We start from the raw sequence: 20,690 nt of genomic DNA on the forward strand, positions 1-20,690 counted from the left end.
TAAAGGGAAATCACCAGCAAAATTTCAGAATGATATCACTTGTTGGAATTGTCAGGAAAGGGGTCACTTTTCAAATCAATGTAGGGCTCCAAGGAAGAACAACAACAAGAAGCAAGATGATGATCAATCTGCAAATGCAGCAACTGATGAAATTGAAGATGCACTATTATGTAGTCTAGATAGTTCTATTGACTCATGGATTATGGACTCAGGTGCATCATTTCATACTACACCTTCCTTTTAGAATTATTATCTAACTATGTTCCAGGAAAGTTTGGGAAGGTCTACCTTACAGATGGGAAATCTCTTGATATTATAGGAAGAGGTGATATCAATATCAGAACCTCTAATGGAAGTGTATGGACTTTGAATAATGTCAGACATATTCTTGCCTTAAAGAGAAACTTAATATCTATAGGACAGTTGGATGATGAGGGGCATTACACCACCTTTGGAGATGGACATTGGAAGGTAATGAAAGGTAATCTTGTTGTTGCTCGTGGAAAGAAGCAATGATCTCTTTACATGATTGCAGATGAGGATATGATATCAGTTGCAGAAGTTGGCAACAGTTCCTCTTTGTGGCATCAAAGGCTTGGGCATATGAGTGAGAAAGGAATGAAGCTCATGGTCTCAAAAGGTAAACTACCTAACTTGAAGCATGTTGACGTTGGACCTTGCGAACATTGTATCTTTGGAAAGTAGAAAAAGATTCGCTTCTCCAAAACAAGTAAGTCGTTTAAAGTTGAAAGACTAGAACTAGTGCATACAGATGTTTGGGGGCCAACTCCAGTGAAATCCCTTGGAGGTTCACAATATTACGTAACCTTCATTGATGACTCTACAAGAAAGGTATGGGTTTATTTTCTTAAAAATAAATCTGATGTGTTTTCTGTGTTTAAAAGGTGGAAACAGGAGGTTGAGACTCAAATAGGTTTAAAGATTAAATATTTGAAGTCTAATAATGGTGGAGAATATGACAGTAGTCAATTCAAGGAGTTTTGTTCAGAGAACGGGATCAGAATGATCAAGACGGTTCCAGGAACACCAGAGCAAAATGGTGTGGCAGAAAGAATGAACAGAACCTTGAATGAGAGAGCAAGATGTATGAGAATCCAGTCAGGACTACCCAAGGTCTTTTGGGCAGATGCAATAAGCACAACAGCCTGAAGAAGTATGGTCTGGAAATGAGGTAAACCTTTCACATTTGAAAGTGTTTTGTTGTGCTTCATATATTTTGTTGAACTCTAATAGTAGAGATAAACTGGACCCTAAGACAACGCGATGCTATTTCATTGGTTATGGATCTGACATGTATGGCTACATGTTTTGGGATGACCAAAAAAAGAAAATTAGCAGAAGTAGAAATGTTACTTTTAATGAAAACATGTTCTATAAGGACAGGACTGTAGAATTTGCAAATACAAATAAACAACTAGAGCAGGTATTATTAGAAGAAATTTCAGAAAGTGATGTAGCCAACAGAAGGCAGAATACAGAAGTAAAGCCTGAGTCAGAGTCTGGGTCAGAACCTGAACAAATAGTAGAGTCGGTAACTCCTGAATTACCGACTAGAAGGTCTAGTAGAACAATTGTAGCACCACAAAGGTATTCTCCTTCATTGCATTACTTGTTGTTGACTGATGCAGGTGAATCAGAGCATTTTGCTGAGGCTATGCAGGGAGATGAATCTATTTAGTGGGAGTTAGCAATGGAAGATGAGATAAGGTCTCTTCAGAAGAATAAGACATGGTCTCTAACCAAGCTTCCAGAAGAAAATAAGGTTTTGCAAAATAGGTGGGTCTATCGGTTAAAAGAAGAACTAGATGGCAGCAAACAATATAAGGCCAGACTTGTAGTGAAAAGGTTCTAACAGAGACAAGGAATTGACTTCACAAAAATTTTCTCTCCTGTTGTCAAGACGACTACCATCAGAGTTATATTGAGTATAGTAGCTGCAGAAAATCTTCATCTGGAGCAGTTAGATGTGAAAACTGCATTCCTACATGGAGATCTTGAGGAAGAAATCTTTATGGCACAACCAAAATGTTTTGAAGTACAAGGCAAAGAGAATCTTGTATGCAAGCTCCATAAAAGTTTGTATGGATTGAAAGAAACACTGAGACAATGGTACAAGAAGTTTAATGAGTTTATGAGAAACTCAGGATTTCACAAATGTGAAGAAGATCATTGTTGTTACGTGAAGAAATATGTTAACAGCTATATTACTCTTGCCTTGTATGTTGATGACATGTTGATTGTTGGTGCTAATATGGCAGAAATTGAGAGGTTGAAGAAACAATTGTCAAAAAATTTTGAAATGAAGGATCTTAGTCCAGCCAAGCAAATTCTTGGTATGAGAATTTCCAGGGATAGATCTGAAGGTATTTTGAACTTATCTAAGGAAAAATATATAGAAAAATTGCTTAGCAGGTTTAATGTTGGAAATGCTAAAACCAAGAATATACCTTTGGGAACTCACTTAAAGTTCTCAAAAAGGCAATCTTCTCAAACAGAGGGTGAAGAAAGTCACATGTCTAAAGTGTCATATGCATTTGCAGTAGGGAACTTGATGTATGCTATGGTTTGCACCAGACCTGACATAGCACATGCAGTGGGAGTTGTGAGCAGGTTTCTATAAAATACCAGAAAAGAGCATTGGGAAGGCGTGAAGTGGATATTGAGATATTTGAAGGGCACTTCAAAGATGCATTTGTCTTTTAGAAGAAGTAATCTCACTTTACATGGGTTTTCTGATGCAGATTTGGGAGGTGATTTGGATGGTAGAAAGAGCACAACAGGTTACATTTTTACGTTGGGTGGTACAACTATCAGTTGGAAGTCCAAACTTCAAGGAAGAGTCTCCCTTTCAACCACTAAAGTTGAGTATGTAGCTATCTCAGAAGCAGCAAAAGAGATTATATGGTTGAAGAATCTTCTAAAAGAATTAGGAAAAAGGCAAGATGAATCTCCATTGTTTAGTGACAGTCAAAGTGCCATTTGTCTTGCTAAAAATCCAATTCTTCACTCTAGATGCAAACACATTGAATTGAAGTATCATTTTGTCATAAATTTGATAAATGATGGAGACTTGTTTTTGTTGAAGATTCCAAGTGCAGAGAATCCAGTTGATATGTTGACCAAGACTATCACAACAACTAAGTTAAGGCTTTGCATTGCCTCAACTGGCCTTTGAGAAAATTAATGATGAAGGCACTACACTAGGTGGTAATGTAAATCAAACCCCAAGTGGGAGAATTGTTAGTATTATGGTGCTTGATTTAGTCCCACATCACTTAGAATTGTAAGATGTGGTTTTCTATTTTACTATATAAGAGACCCTATGTAAAGCTTTGAGATACACCAGAAATAAAAATACTTCCTAGTGTAGTTAATTTGTTGCAATTCTTTTTTCGCTAATCTATAGCAATTCAACATTGCTTTTTTCCATTTATTTACTATTATTTAGTAAAGTCCATGAATGTAAGCTTTTTTATAGGAAACATGCTTTTATGTTATATATATTTATATATATTTATATAAACTGACAACTTTTATTACAACTTACAATATGAATAACAATTAATAAAATAAAATCAACATAAATCTTATTTCTTTTCGCTACTATAACATGTTCTTCATGTTTCCTTAATTACTATGCAATAATCAAATATTCTATTGTTTTAAGGTATTTTTCAATTCTTCCGTGTCATTTTCTATGTAATCAAGTTCATATTTTCAATTACTTAAGTTTCACTATTGACTAAGGTTAGGTTTTCTCATAACTATTCTACATCATTTAAACTTCCATATAACCTAATTTAAATGGATTTTACATGCTTAAATAAAATTATATGAAACAGTAAGACATGTTGGGCCATTTGCGAAAAACTATATAGGTACTTAACTTCTGTTTAGAAATTAGCTTGGCTTCAATTATTTTAAAAGCCAAAGGGATATCAAGCACTGCTTTAAGAAATCTTTCTGCAGAACCAAGTCTTGATAGGTCACCATTATAAATTTTAAGTTTTATTTCCTCCTCCTTTATTAGAGTTATATTCGCTAGAGTCTCCAATAGCTCATTTACAAGGAGTTCATAGTTCGCAAAAATTAATAATTTAAATTATCTTTTGTTTCTAATTTGACACATATTTCCATTAAACCAAACACTGATTGGGAAATGGGATCGCCAATAATTATTAATGTATTGTATACCTTGTGCTTGAAGTTGAAGCCCTTATTGGCCCCTAACACCATCAACATTCAATCCAAATTTTAGGTATGCTAATATGACCTTCGGGACACAAGAACAATAAATTTTGAGTATCTCAACAATAATATGGTTTACTAGAATATAAAAAACTTATGTGTTTGAAACTTTTAATCATAGACGAACCAAATAAAATAATTGAAATAAGAAAGTTTGAGTGCTTCAATTCCAAAACTAACTCATACGTCAAATGAGTCCTAAATATGTATTAAACATATATGAGAAATTAAATGAGTTCTAAACCCACCAACATTGTCTTCCCAAAAAGCATATGAAACCATTTTCTCTTATCCTCTTGCCAAATGGTACAACACAAGAACAAAATGAGAACTTATTGGACAGATACATTCTATCTTCATCTCAATCACACAAACTCCCCCTCTCTTGTGTGATTTTGACACTACAGCTATCCTTAGAAACTATGCAAGCAATTTTAATTGGTGGCCAATACCAAAATATTGATCTGCCTATGATGTTGCCTATTTTTCTTACATGAGGTAATGTTGGACTCTAGGATCAAGAGGTTCTCCAATGACCCAAGTTTTTGCCTTTTCCACTATTTTTTTTTTCCTCAAATTCATCATAGATCCCTTCTTGAACAAATACAAGAGAACTTGCCACACAAACTTCTCCCTGCAGTTATATGGAAAGAAATTAAGTTTTAGCAAAGACATTTTCAAATGCTACTAAGAAAAGATTCCAAAAAGTCATTTTCACATTGTTATATAGGATGCTAATTAAAGCAAGCTCAACGACTTTTAGGATGCACCAAGAAAGATTAATCTACACTAACTATGAATTTCTACATTTCTTACATGGGTCTATATTTGACAGAGTTACAACAATACTCTGTCATGTGTGAGTACCGTCCCACTCCCCCCTGCCCAACCCTCCCCTTCACCACCTTTTTTTGGCTTTATCAGCAACGACTTCGATTATTTCTTTAACCAAATCAACAATTACTCCACCATTAGATGTTACATGTAAATTGGCTTAGGAACATTGCTGCAATGTCAAAGATAATCATCAGCCAAAATGTCACACCAAACAACATTCTCTTTTCAATCAATTAATAAAGGAAATAGAGTATTAAAAACAAGCATACTTTAATTTGGCGTAATAAAGAAGGCAGAGCTTGAACTCCTTTATCTTGGTTACTATGGCAGGATCTCTAAATATCCCTTTAATTTCCAATACAATTCCTTCCAATCCATTCTCCATAGAGAGTTTATCAAGACAATTTCTTCATATTTGTTTCAAAATTTACTACGTATAACAAATTAAAAAAGCATATATATAATCAGGTATCATCCCTTTTAGATTATTGTATCCTCCATAAACATAATACAAACCTTTAGTTGAATATATACTCAAATATCTCCAAGTACAACATTTCCTGATGCATTTGTAGCATTTGTCTTTTGGAGTAAATTCTGCATAAGAGTTAATTAACAAGTTTAAGTTTGTACATCTGAATGTAAAATGCAGCGATTTTTTTGGCAATCTTTTTAATATGACATTGATTCTATTAATTAAAAAACATGTCCAGCTCCCTCTACCACACAGACAACAGTTGATGCCTTCGTTTCAAAAAGGAGATTAAGATGACTCTATACTCCATGAGATCCATGAAATTAAAACTAAAAATTTCCTTAAAAAAGTTGAAGAGAGTTTAAAATTGGAAACGCAAAGGAGACTCATATATACATGATTTTTCTTCATTGATAAATTCATCAAAACAGATACTATATTAAACTATTAGATGTCAGAACGAAGAAACTTGAGGCAATATTTACCTTAGGCAGGGAATGATGTGGGGAACTTGAGATTGAAAAATATAATAGAGAAAATTAACTTGAACCAATACAAAAACACATATTAAAAGTAATTTTAAAATATTTAAATTAAAAATAATTTTAAAATATATGAACAAAAAATAATTTTAAAAAATTTAAATTGAAAAATATATATCTTTACTAAAATTAAAAATAATTATAATACATTTTAATTAGGAAGGATTAGCTACAAATATATTTTCTAGTAAATTTGTAGCAATTGTGCTACGGACCAGTTACAACTTTATTTCTCTACTATTCCGTTACAAATTAGTGAAAGATTAGCTATTAATATATGTCATAGTAAATCTGTAGCTATAGTAAATCTGTAGCTACTTTGCTACGAAGAAGCTACAAATTATTTTCTTCGTTATTTTCTCGCAAATTAGTGAGAGATTAGTTACAAATATATGTTCTAGCAAATCTGTAGCTATTTTGCTACAAAATTGCTACAATTTTATTCTTTCGCTATTTCCTCGCAAATTAACGAAGAATTAGCTGCAAATATTTTTCCTCGCTAATTTCTCTAGCTAAATAGAAATTTTCTTGTTGTGTCTATTTTTCTCTCATTTATTCTTTCCTTTATTGCCTTGTTCCTAACATTAATTTGACTTAAAAAAATTGTCAATAATAATATGTCAAGTAATTTAAATAATTATTAACTACCAATTGTCAGGAATTATTTTTTACTTAAAGTAAAATTCGATAATTAATTTAATAAAACCCTTTTTTTCAGAGAATAGGAAGATAAAAAGCACAGCTGATATATGACAATCTATGACAGTAACGTGCTTACCAAGTCATTTTGTAGTGGTAGAAAAATACTGTCCATGTATAAGTTGAAAGATATCATTTTATGGTTACTCGTTATGTAGGAAACTCTGTGTTTCAATTTAGAATTTACAATATGATATGGGAAGAGATTATATATCCTATTGCTAAGGAGGTGGCTCAAATAACTTGTTGAACTGTTTTTGGTCCTACACTTAAACTAAAGAAGGTAAATTTATATGTTATACATAATTTACTTAATTTAATGTTCAATACACTGTTTTGATTAACATATCTAATTATTTGCAGAATTACATCCCTTTAAATGATCTGTTTGTTAAGTTTTGGAAACATAGATTGGTGATAGGTGAAGAAGCTAAATGAGGGACAATATCGGAATTGGGATTTCAACAGAAAGAGATAGTTACATGACAATTATAAAAGTTAGTTGATTGTGATCATCTCACATATATTATTCTGTATTTAAAAACTGGGCATCAATTTTTATTCAACGTTTCGCAGACATCTTTATGGTATTTGATTGTTTTCTTTATTGGGTATTTTGACTTTTGATAAACATGTGCATTGTATCTCTATGTTCACTGGACCATATCTATATATTAATGCTTTTTCCGCTTCCTATTTTGTATTCTTATTTAATATTATATATATATATATATTTGGTTGATTGCTTAATATAGTATATTGTCTGCGATTAATATTGACAAAAAGAATTGTTGTTGTGGATTCATACCAATTTTTTTATTGAATAAATTAGACAGGAAATAAATGATTTATTTTGTAGTATTTGGTATAATCATAAGCACATATGTTATAATCATAATCATTTATTTAAACTCTATATCTATGTCTGTAATCAATTATATGTTTCAATATAGTAAAAAAGCAATTAATGTATTGATAATTGCACTTAATTATTCCATTCGTAATAATTAATATTTAACTTAAAAATTGGAGGTGTATGTAGTACATCAATGAGTGTAAGTAGTAATAGGAGAAGGAAATGTTCACTGTGTCTTATTGGTTCTGAGTAAAGGTTATGATGGACCAATTTTGCATCTCAATTTTCATACCAGACATCATTCATACTTTACCTAGATGTCAGAAAAAAAAACTCGCTTGGTTAGACATGTCTAATTATGTATGGAATCCACTTTTTCACCAGCCTAAAACATAATCATCATTCTTCTAGATCAACAAATACATCAACAGATAAGGTTTTTTTTGTCACAAATATGTAATACTAACATATTCTTGTATCATATTCCATCAATTGAAATATGCTTCCTTCTTATATGCCAGATTTTTTTTTTGAAAGTAAACCATATTTGTCTGTCTGGTATTACAAATAATTCAAACACCATTTCCAAAACATATCTTTTTACAAATTGTCGAATACTTTTTTGAACACAACATTTGTTATTGTTGACAAAAGCTTCTTCTTATTATCATGAATTAAGATCTTTAGACCAGTTTTACATTGCACCCTAGAAACCGCCACATACAGTTGTCTATGGCTAAAAACAGGTTTATGTAAGTAAAGTCCCACTGACATTAACGATTGTCCTTGAGATTTGTTGATAGTCATTGCATAGGACAACATGATTGAGAATTGTCTTCTAATTAGCTTAAATGGCCATGGTGACTATGATGGTAACATAGACATTCTTGGTATATAAATCTCGTTCCCATCACTCTTGGTTGTTATAATCTTTGCTCCTATCACATTTTTGCAAGCTTTGTTACGATTAGCCTACTTCCATTGCATAACCCTTTAGATTGATCAATGTTCCTCAACAACATAATTAGTGCTCCAATTTTCAGTTTAATTTTATGACTTGGAATTCCTAATGTTGTCAACAAATTTGGAAATTCAGAAGTAATAACATTATAAAAATCATTCTTAGAAAATTCAAATTCATCACCTAAGTCAAAGCTATGAGATTATTTTGCTTCTCCTGCAATAACAAAATAGAATTTATTAGATCTTAAATTTTTTTAGTCCATTAACAAATTTCATATTTTTACCTGGAATTGTAGATATAATATATTCATTGATTTCATTTACCATCTCTATTCTATTGGCCATTATTGCTCTACTTTGCAAATAAGTTTCATTGTTGTAGTTATCTAGTAATGATGGATATGTGTTTGAAACTATTTCATCCATAAGGTCAGTAAAAAGGAAATTAATAATTCTTTAGGAACATCGACTTCAACCAAACCATCATTAGGCTGACCCAGTTGTCCATTCCCTATCTTAAGAATCCATTCAAAGAATTGTTGAATGTCTACTGAATTACTGCTCTCTAATCCCTTTTGTAACATACGCATGTTCTTAGTTAATCTTAAAACTTCAAAGTGGTCCCGTAAGTAGGAAGAATTTATTATGGCATGTACAATATCTGATCGGGTTCCTCTTCGAATAACTGGAAGTATTTGTCTGAAATCACCTTCAAACACTATTATTACCTATCCTCCAAAAATTCTTTCATATTTCGAATGTGATTTAATTATATCCCTAAGTGCTTTATCCAAAGCTTCAAAAAAATATTTGTGCGCTATTAGTACTTCATCCCAAATAATAAGTTGTGCTTCTTTTAGTAGTTTTGTAGCTTCTGATCCCTGCTCAATGTTGCAGACAAAGTTTTCAAGTGTGGGTATTGATATCTTAAATTTTGAGTGGGATGTCCTCCCTCCTGCCAATAAAAGGGATGTTATTCCACTTGATGCTACTGTTAGCACAATTTGACCTTTGATCTTAGGTCAGATGTTATTGTTTTCCCCATGAATGTCTTTCCTGTGCCACCATGTCCATACATAAAGAATATGCCTCCCTCCTTTTTTGTAACAACATTATTGATCTTGTGAAATATTTGCCTTTCTTCACCTAAATAATTGTTTCCAAATCAACATATAGACACATATACACATCCTTATAACATAGATATAGGAAAATAAATTATTTACTTGTCATTGAATCGAAATTTGACATAAATTTATTTTGTTCTTCTTCAATGTTATAATCAAGTTCTGCATATATCAATATGTTTTCAGAGTGGGCATTAAAAAGGTCATTCCGATAAGGGATAGATGAAAACTTTTTTAATGTACTTTTGTTTAGTTGTAGAATTTTCTCTATCTCCAATGAAGTTAAATTTTGCAACACCTCAGTACTAAGCTATAATTCTGCATTATGAAACATTTATGTTAATATTTGTTTTCAGGATGGCATTTAAGAAAAACTATTTTATGTATGTTACTCAGAAGTTCAGTTATTCGTCTTTCATTGTATAGTGTTCCATAAGTGAGTCATTCCCAGGTTTTGTTCCACAAGTCCTCTGGTTTGTTAACTCTATTAAACAATAAAATAGTTACAAACAGTTTTCTTAAAGATTGACCTGGACTCAATCTTTTGCCTCTTTTATAACTTCCACATATTCTATATCTTTGGCTAAGATTCCCATAGCTAAGCAAGCTTCCCTAAAAGTAGGGTAAACTATTTTTTTAACTGCCCTGATGTCCTCAAATGATAAAGGGCCTTTGATATGAGTTAGCATTTTCCTCATATAATACAATTCGCCTGAGCTTGGAGGTACCCAAATAAGCCTTCCAATAGCATCTCCCATTTTCCTAGGTATCCAACACCTATCTTTTTTCGAATACACAAATTTGGACCCAATTTTTGAATATGTTAAAGACTTTGCTTCTTGGTATATTTTGTTACACTTTATCAAACTTGTAAACATTGATTTTGCAATTTTTGCCTTGCCCATAATATCATATATATAATCATCATCTTTAAAGTATATGTTAGTTTTGAAATGATTGAAATGTCAAAAAGGGGGAGGGGTTGAATTGGCTAGTTAAAAATTTAGGCTATCTTTGAAAGTCAAAAAAACAACCTTTAATTGAATCAATTCGATCACCAAGTTAGGATGCAAAAGTCACTAGACAGTATCCTTTCAATCGGTCAAAAACAGACTTAATCGATTGATTTTACTAGACAAATTCTGTACTGGTATAATCAACCGATTGAAACAGAAAAACAGTCAACTGAAATACTAGGAAAAATGCAGAAATGAAGATTCGAGTTTTAAACCAGGAACAATGCATAAGAATGATCAAGACAGGTTCTAATTGATTATGCAATCATGCTTAATGTTGCAGATGCCATGAAAACACATAAGAACGTGAAAAAGATGATTTAAACTCAAGTTCTTTAAACTTTAAAAGATTATGCAAGAGAGAAGGGTTAGAGAAAAGATTGGATCACAAGATTTTTATACTGGTTCACTCAAACATGAGCTATATCTAGTTTGTCAAGACAATCTGAGCCTGACTTTTCACTATTTCAAAATATTTACAAAGTTTACACTCTTACACTTTCAAAATAAGCAAAAACCACACACAAGACTCTTGAATCACACAAGAATCACACCAGCACAGCAAGAACCCTCTTGCAGACCTGAAAAACCACAAGGCACGCACACAAAGCTTGAGAAAGATCAAACCTCAGTGGTAGCACAACCCAGCCTACCATAAACCACTTTCTCCAAGCTTCAAACACTAGCCAAAAGCTCTAAGAATTGATCCAAGATCAATCTTCAACAGTTGTAGCCTGAATGATCACGAAAGAGAGAGATTTCACAAGTTTCTAGAATAGTTTCGTGCTAAAAAATTATCAGGTTACCTCTCTTTCGAAAATCATAGCTCTTATAGTCAAACTGTTACGAAATTCAACAGGTTAATTTCCAAATCAATCGGTTGATTTCACTTGACTTAAGTGAAATCAGTCGATTAAAAAATAAATCAACTGATTGAGTAAGTCACAATTTAAGACTATTGCAGCCAACCTTTTAACCTGTTGAAAAACCATTCAATAGATTAAAAGAGACATTTTAATCTATTGAAAAATCATTCAACAAATTAAAAAACACAACAAAGACCAAATACATCAAATTAATGCTACAAGGTCTAGAATGTGAATTACAAACATCAAATACTCTTTCTTAATGATTTATCCATGTGGAGAGCACACATTCCAGACTTGATCAACATGAATACCATCAAATCTCCTTATCTTCATCAATATAGGCTTGATTCCAATGGTAATGGCTTCTAAGTAGTTCAAAAAGCTTCATCAAATCTTCATGAGACACACCACCTTTGCTTCACATGTCAACAGTATACACATTGTTCACGTGGAAGTTGGAAATATTGTCTTTCAACCGAAGGATTTTGACCATGGATAGGAAAAGAAAAAAAAATCCTCCAACATGCTTCACATGGAGATATGTACCTATGGTTCAAATATTTCTTGATCTCATGTATAGATTCATTACTTGAAAAAGATTCATCTACATTAGGAACAAAAGCAGCAGTAATCATGTCATAACCCTTATTTATATATTTAAATAAGTACTTAATAGAAGAACTTCTATTACACCATTCTACATTAATATGAGTTTGGTACTTCACTAACAACAATGGATTATAAGGTACAAAAAATCGATTATTCAAGTAGATACCATTTTTCATTATAGTACAATCATTTTTTCTTCTACGTTAATAAGGAAAGCCATCGTTAGATATGGTAGTAATTGGGTGAATTTTTTTGGGAAAAAATCTTGAACATTTACCACTTTTCATACAAGGTAATGACTTATTGACTACGCCACATAGACCATATATCATGTGTTCCTTTACACATTGATGCAGTTCTAGGTCTGTAATAGGGCAAGTAATTTCAGCTGATATAACTTTGTCAATATCGTCTGCATTCGGGTATTTGTTGTCTAGATGTAAGAAAATCAGTAAGTGTGCATGAAACAGACCATGATTTTGAAATTCTATAGTGTACATGTCTACAATAATATTGAACTTTGTTAATGATAATATATGGGATAATAATACACAAATCATTATGTAGTGAACTTTAAGCATTACTTACAGGCTATTACCCTGCTAAGTAGATGTTTCTTCGTTAAGTATGATATAAGTTCTTCAAATTTAATTCTAAACACTCTAGCAAGTATGCCTGGCCTATAAAATGGAGTTAGATGGTGTTTCTCAAGTAACCTAACTATTTCTGGCCATTTCAGATTGCATGTGAATGATACAAACAAGTCTGGAAATCCAACAATACTATAAATTGTCATTTCGTCAACGTATACTTTGTCCATGAACCTTCGGCTTCCAATAAAAGAAGAAGGTAGGACAACTTTTTCCCTTGTTGTGATCCTTGACTTGTGGTACTACTAATGGACTGTTTAGAAAGATTGTTATATTTATCAATCCTTAGCTTTGATTTTTTATTCCAGACAAAGGAAAGTCATTCAGATTCTATCATTGTATAACCATCTACAATAAATTATTAAAAACAATCTTTGAGATCTTAGCAATGTAGATGCTTCTAAGTGCCTTGTCTAGATTCTTAAACAAAATCACTCCCTCATTGTTAAATGATCCTTTCATGTTTTCTGGTATTCAACATGTCACGATGACTAACATCATTTCTGTATTCATCTTCACCATAGGGAAATAGTAAAGGATATTGATATCCTAAGTAGCTAGCATGTAGCTCGTTCATTCTTTTTTTTTTTGTTGGAAACTAGACTCACAAGGTTTTCTTTTGACATAAAGAATGTAACTTTTGGACCACTAAGCTAGTTGTAGTATTTTTTTCAAAAACCCACATGTTGTTGCCAACACTGTTTTGTGTGAAAGAGAAGTTGATTTTGGATCATTCAAAAATAGCTACACAAGACAAGGTTAGAACATGAAAAACACCATATACAAGGACAACTAAAGCTCTAGATACCAAACGATGTAGGATTATCTTGATCCTTTTTAAGATTATTGAATATGGTATGAGTTGATTAAAGAAATTAAATGAAATCCCCACTAGACATTAATATAGCATGAGTTTCCTTTCACAAAGCTCAAGACAAGAAGATGACGGATTGATTCAAATTAAAAAGGAAATGGAATGTGCATAAACCATAAAAAATTGGGAACAATTAAAGGAAGAAGAAAGCATAAAATGGAAAGGAAAGGAATGGTAAAAATGTGAGAAGCACACCACTACAAGGCTAGGCTAGAATCCATGGCAACCTTGAAGATGAGTGGATGTGTGTCGCCACTTGCTATGCAATATAAGGCTTAAAATTATTCACTCCCTAGGGAGGAAACTCTCACAAATGGTTGATACACAAAGGTGTTTAATTTCTCCCAAATGTTCAACCCCCTTGTACAAGTGTTAGAGGTCTCCTTAAATAGAAGTGTCTAGGGGTTTCTTAGAAAAAACAAATAATTTGAAAAAGTTACATCACAAATAACAAAACTAGTATCTAGAAAGTAGGTCAACAAATGAGCACATGGACACATTCTAGAAGTCTTCTTGGCCAAGGCAAGGTGGATGCTCCTTCTAGATGTTTCTAGACTTCTTGGTGACCAAGGCATGTGGTCATCCTTTCTAGATGTTTCTAGAAAGCTTTGCCATCTCTCACTCTTGCATATAAGCTTGTCTTCATGCACCACTTATCTACTTTGTGCACCACCTCCTTGATTATCCTACAAGACAAATAAAGCTAGATTAGAATGTTGACTTCAAGTTAAGCTAATCTTTTGGGTCAACAAGTCAACCCAAGCTAGATTAGAATGTTGACTTCAACTTCAAAAACACCTTTTTTAAGATTCAAAGTTCTTTGGTTGTGACTGCAAAGTGTTGCTCTGTGAGATTCTTAAAGAAAGCTTGAAAAACCTAGTGTGAGTGAGCGATAACTTTTTCTAGGTGAGTTCTTAGAAGATTGAGTGATGTGCTGTTGCTAGGAAAGTTGGTCATCCTCTGTGAGATTCAGGGGGAGTTTTGTTCATCTCTTGTGGTTGTTCAAGAGAGGTGTTTTCTAATCTTTTCTCTCATATAATCTGTTGTAATTTTGATTATTATAGTGATTGAGTTAATCTCCTTGTTTAAGAGATTAACAACTAGACGTAGGGTCTTTTGATCCGAACCAGTATAAATATCAGTGTGCATCCTCTTCCCTTAAACTACTTATTTATCTGCACTTGCATTTAAAGTAACTATTACTTTAAGTTAATTAATTAAATTTTGAGAAAAATTTTAAAACCTGTCAAGAATTTTAAAAATCCAATTCACCCCCCTCTTGATTTTTGACCATTGTTTAGTCATTTCGTTGTGCGATACCAACAATTGGTATTAGAGCTTGCTTTGATAGTCATTCAAATTTTTCGAAAATGGTAGGGTCAAATCAAACTTTTGCTGAAGGTGCGTCTATCAATAGACCTCCACTTTTCACGAGTGAAAATTATCCTTTTTGGAAAGTCAAAATGCAAATATTTTTAGAATCAGTTGATAGGGGTATTTGGGATACTGTTTTGAATGGACCATTTGTGCCTGTTAACGTTGTTAATGAAGTGCAGGAACCAAAGCCTTTTGCTCAATGGACTGCTGATGAAAACAGGCGAGCTCAGTATGATGTTAAAGCCAGAAACATTATATCATCTGCTCTAACTCTTGATGAGTTCTACAGAATTTCTGTCTGCACCAGTGCACGTGAGATGTGAGAAATCCTTCGAGTGACTCATGAAGGAACTGACGATGTTAAACGGGCTAGAAAGAACTCCTTGATACAAGAATATGAGATGTTTCGAATGCAACAGGGAGAAACCATCTACGATGTGCAGAAGCGGTTCACACACATTGTCAACCATCTCAATGGGCTAGGTAAAACATTTGATACTGATGAACTTAACATAAAAATTCTTAAATCTTTGAATAGGACTTGGCAGCCAAAGGTGACGGCTATCACGGAGTCACAGAATCTTGCAACAATGACCATGGCGGCTCTGTTTGGAAAACTGAGAGAGCACGAGCTTGAGCTGGGAAGACTGAATGATGAAGAAGATCAAGGAAGAAAGAAGAATATTGCATTCAAAACCGAGGTTGTCAAAGGCAAAAAGCAAAAAGAGGAAGAAGATTCTGATGATGATGAGAATCTCAGTCTCATGATAAAGAAGTTCACAAAGTTCATGAAGTCCAAAGGAAGAAATCAATTCAAGAGTAATAAGAAGGAGAATCAAGGAAGCTCCTCAAACTTTAAATGCTATGGATGTCGAGAAACCGGTCATGTATAAGCAGACTGCCCAAATTCAAAAAGGAGTGATGAAAAGAAATGCAAGAAATATTATAAGAAAAAGGCATACATAGCGTGGGAAGATAATGCCTCAAGTTCATCCAACTCTGAAGGATCTGATGAGGAAGAAGCAAACTTTTGCTTAATGGCCAATAGTGATCACTCTGACAATGAGGTAAGCTCCTCTGACAATGAAAATGATTATGATTCTCTTTATGATGCTTTTCAAGAATTGCTTGCTAAATCCAGTAAATTAGATATTGCTCACAAAAAATTAAAAAAAGATTTTAAAGAATTACAAGACAATCTTGAAAAATCTCTAGAAGAAGAAAATGTTTTGAAAAATAAAATCTTAAGTTTAGAAAATAGAGAAATTGAGGCAGTTGAATGTGAATCTTGCAAAAGCTATATATTTGAGTTAATGATTTTAGAAAAACAACTTAAAGATGCTTTAGAAAATAAATCTCTTGAAAAACATGCTTTTGAGAAGAAGATCTAAGTAGAAATAAATATGTTCCTAAAAATAAAAGGACTCGCAGAGTGTGGGTAGAAAAAGGAACTGCTCACTATAGAAATACTTGTTTAGCTACTTGTTTTTATTGCATGAAAAAGGGGCATACATCAAATAAATGCAATATTAAACACTATGATGTTCCAAATGGGAAGTATACTTGGATGCCTATTGCTAGATAATTCTTATATCTCTCTAACCCCAAGGACCCAATAAAATTAATGGGGACCTAAAGAAATTATTTTTTTTCTATTTTGTAGTTAACTTCCAAAGCTAGAAAATCATTGTGGTACCTTGACAGTGGATGCTCAAGACACATGACGGGTGATAAAAGGAAGATCAAGAATCTCAAAAGAAAGGATCAAGGATTTGTTACATATGGAGATAACAACAAAGGGAAAATAATTGGAATTGGAGATGTTGGTGGAGGAGATACCTTGGAGATCAAGGATGTGCTACTTGTAGAAGGACTGAAGCACAATCTTCTCAGTATTAGTCAACTATGCGACAAAGGTCTCAAAGTTATCTTTGAAAGTGATTACTGCACTATCCACCAAAAGGATTCTAATAAAATTGCTTTGAAAGGTATGAGACACAACAATATCTATTTAATTAATCTTGATTGTGCATCATCTAGTGATATAACATGTCTAGTTGCAAAAGAAGAAAATCCTTGGTTGTGGCATAAAAGGGCTGCTCATATTCACATGAAACAGTTGAATAAGTTGATGTCTAAGGAATTAGTGATTGGTTTACCAAAAATAAAATTTGAAAAAGATAAAATATGTGCTGCTTGTCAAAAAGGAAAATAAGTAAGATCATCCTTTCATTCAAAAAATATTTTATCTACTTTAAAGCCTTTAGAGCTGTTGCATATGGATTTATTTGGTCCCTCTAGGATTAAGAGTTATGGAGGAAATTATTATGCTCTTGTTATTGTGGATGACTACTCTAAGTTTACTTGGACCTTCTTTCTTACCTTAAAAAGTGAAGCCTTTAAAGCATTTAAAAAATTTGCAAAATTAGTTCAAAATGAAAAAGATTTGAAAATTAAGATTATCAGAAGTGATCATGGTGGGGAATTTCAAAATGAGTCTTTTGAAAAATTTTGTGATAAAAATGGAATTTTGCATAATTTCTCTGCACCTAGGACACCTCAACAGAATGGAGTTGTAGAGAGGAAAAATAGATCCTTAGAGGAACTAGCTAGAACAATGCTAAATGAATATAATGTTCCTAAATATTTTTGGGTTGATGCTGTGAGTACTGCATGTTATGTTTTAAATAGAATGCTTATTAGGCCTATTTTAAAGATTACTCCTTATGAATTATTTAAAGGTAGAAAGCCAAATATTGCTCATCTTAAAATTTTTGGATGCACGTGTTTTGTTTTAAATAATGGAAAAGAAAATTTAGGAAAATTTGATTCTAAAGCTGATGAGGCAATATTTCTAGGATATTCTCTTACTAGTAAAGCATATAGAGTCTTTAATCGAAGAACTTTGAATGTTGAAGAATCCATGCATGTTGTCTTTGATGAAGTTGTAGACCTTGAGGTGAACCCTCTTGAGTCAAATAAGCAAATTACAGGTGATGAATAATATATTCAGGAGGCCCTTGATGAGATGTATTTAAATGAGAATTCACCTTATCAATCTGAAGATCTTGAAAAATGCTGGAAGTCACCAAGAGGATTATCTCTAGACAACATCATTGGTGATATTTCAAAAGGGGTAATAACTAGAAATATGAACAATTTTTGTATGAATGTTGCTTTTGTTTCGCAGATTAAACCAAAAAATGTTCAAAAAGCTCTTCAAGATGATCAATGGTGCATTGCAATGCAAGAGGAGCTCAATCAATTTGAAAGAAATAAAGTATGGGAGTTGATTCCAAGAGATGAATCACTTCAAGTGATTGGAACAAGATGGGTTTTCAGAAATAAGATGGATGAAGATGGAAATATTACTAAGAACAAAGCTAGGCTTGTGGCAAAGGGATATCGACAAGAAGAAGGTATAGACTATGATGAAACATACGCCCCTGTTGCAAGGTTAGAAGCTATACGCTTACTTCTTGCTTATGCCTCTATTATGAAATTTAAATTATATCAAATGGATGTCAAAAGTGCTTTCCTAAATGGTTTTATCAAAGAAGATGTGTACGTTGAAAAACCACCTGGTTTTGAGGATTACAAATTTCCAAATCATATTTATAAATTGAAAAAGGCACTTTACGGTTTGAAACAAGCACCTAGATCTTGGTATGAACGCTTAAGCACATTTTTGCTCGAAAATGATTTTGAAAGAGGTAAAATAGACTCAACTTTGTTTATTAAAAGAGTAGATAAATACATTTTATTGGTTCAAGTGTATGTTGACGATATAATTTTTGGATCAACTGATAAATCTCTATGTGAAGGTTTTGTAAGCATAATGCAGGGTGAGTTTGAAATGTCAATGATGGGAGAATTAAACTTCTTCCTTGGTTTGCAAATTAAACAAATGGATGAAGGGACATTCATATCTCAATCTAAATATTGTAAGGAAATACTTAAAAAATTTGAAATGGATAATGCTAAAGCAGCAAGTACCCCTATGGCAACTTCCTGCTATTTGGATAAAGATGAATCAGGTATTGAAGTAAATCAAACCATGTTTAGAGGTATGATAGGATCTCTTTTATATCTTACTGCAAGTAGACCTGATATTATGCAATCTGTATGCGTTTGTGCTAGATATCAAGCTAATCCTAAGGAATCACATCTTATAGCAGTAAAAAGAATCTTAAAATATCTTAAAGGAACTATATCTTTTGGTCTTTGGTATCCTTCTGGGGCATCACTTAGTTTAATAAGGTACTCTGATGCTGATTATGGTGGCTGTAAAATAGATAGAAAAAGTACCAGCGGTACTTGTCATCTCTTAGGAAGCTCATTAGTCTCTTGGCACTCAAAAAAAAAAGCCTGTGTGGCTTTGTCAACTACAGAGGCTGAATACATTGCTGCTGGCAATTGTTGTGCCCAAATCCTATGGATGAAGCAACAATTAGAGGATTACAGTATCTATCTAAATCATATACCTCTAAAATGTGACAATACTAGTGCCATAAACTTAACTAAAAATCCCATAATGCATTCTAGGACAAAACACATAGAAATTAGACACCACTTCTTAAGGGATCACATAAGTAAAGGCAATTGTGTGATAGACTATGTAGACACCAAACATCAATTGGCAGACATCTTTACAAAGCCTTTAGCCAAAGACAGATTTTATGAGCTTAGGAGAGATTTAGGAATATTAGAAGTCTCTTGAAAGAGAAATAACCTTCATTTTTCATATTTTCTTAAAACAACGCTCAATAATTGATTATCACTCATGATAATCGATTATCTTCTCCCAAAATAAGTTCTAAATTCCTGGAATAATCGATTATCAAGCAGAATAATTGATTATCATAACCCTGATCAAAATACTCAAAATCGTTCTGGAATAATCGATTATTACTTACAATAATCGATTATTTGCTCATACCAATCATTTCTGGAATTCATATTATGAAACAATAATCGATTATCATTCAGGATAATCGATTATTGCACGACGTTATGTAAAAAAATTTCGAAAAAATAGCCGTTGTAACGGCTAGATTTGCTTTGATTTTCGCATTTTAGCCGTTGGGAGCCTACTCTTTATAAATTCCGAGTCCAAATTTCAACTATTCACGCAAAAACGAACTCCTCTCATCATTTGCCCCCTTTTTTCTTTTCAAAAAAACCCTAAAAGTGTCATCTTTTGCTCTTACAATCAGCACCATGGCAGAATCATCTCGCAGAAAGATCCCAACACGTAGACGAACTGCTCCACGACCAACTCAACCTTCCATCAGATTAGCATCCATTGAAGGTTGGATCTTTGATGAAGATCGAAGGGATGAATTCGTTCAGATTTGGAAAAACAAAGCACTCATCTCTCCCAAGTACATCACTCTTTGAAAATTCACAGCTGTAGGTTTTGAGTTTCCTGCTCTCTTTAATTTTCAAGGCATCAGACCATTTGTGGAAATGCATGGAAACTACTATCCTGATCTTGTACGAGTGTTCTACTACAATCTCAAGATCA

General features: G+C 32.9%; 1 long non-coding RNA gene and 1 pseudogene across 3 annotated transcripts; one reads left to right on the forward strand and one right to left on the reverse strand.

The window, feature by feature from the left end:
• Positions 1-4,436: 4,436 nt before the first annotated feature.
• Positions 4,437-6,117, reverse strand: LOC146887080 (uncharacterized). Of its 3 annotated transcripts, none has more exons than XR_014994200.1 (3): positions 5,623-6,117; positions 5,086-5,275; positions 4,437-4,903 (listed from the first exon to the last, which is right to left on the reverse strand). It is a non-coding gene; the product is annotated as an uncharacterized LOC146887080 (long non-coding RNA). The 3 variants fall into 3 exon arrangements; XR_014994201.1 differs by lacking the exon at positions 5,623-6,117 and adding an exon at positions 5,376-5,615; XR_014994199.1 differs by lacking the exon at positions 5,623-6,117 and having other exon boundaries at positions 5,086-5,615.
• A 9,039-nt stretch (positions 6,118-15,156) lies between these two features.
• LOC146887081 (uncharacterized) lies at positions 15,157-16,779 on the forward strand (annotated as a pseudogene).
• The last annotated feature ends 3,911 nt before the right edge of the window (positions 16,780-20,690 follow it).

Source organism: Vigna unguiculata, chromosome 4, assembly GCF_037176805.1.
Source record: "Vigna unguiculata cultivar grain cowpea cultivar isolate G323 ecotype 2 chromosome 4, ASM3717680v1, whole genome shotgun sequence".
NCBI lineage: Eukaryota > Viridiplantae > Streptophyta > Magnoliopsida > Fabales > Fabaceae > Vigna > Vigna unguiculata.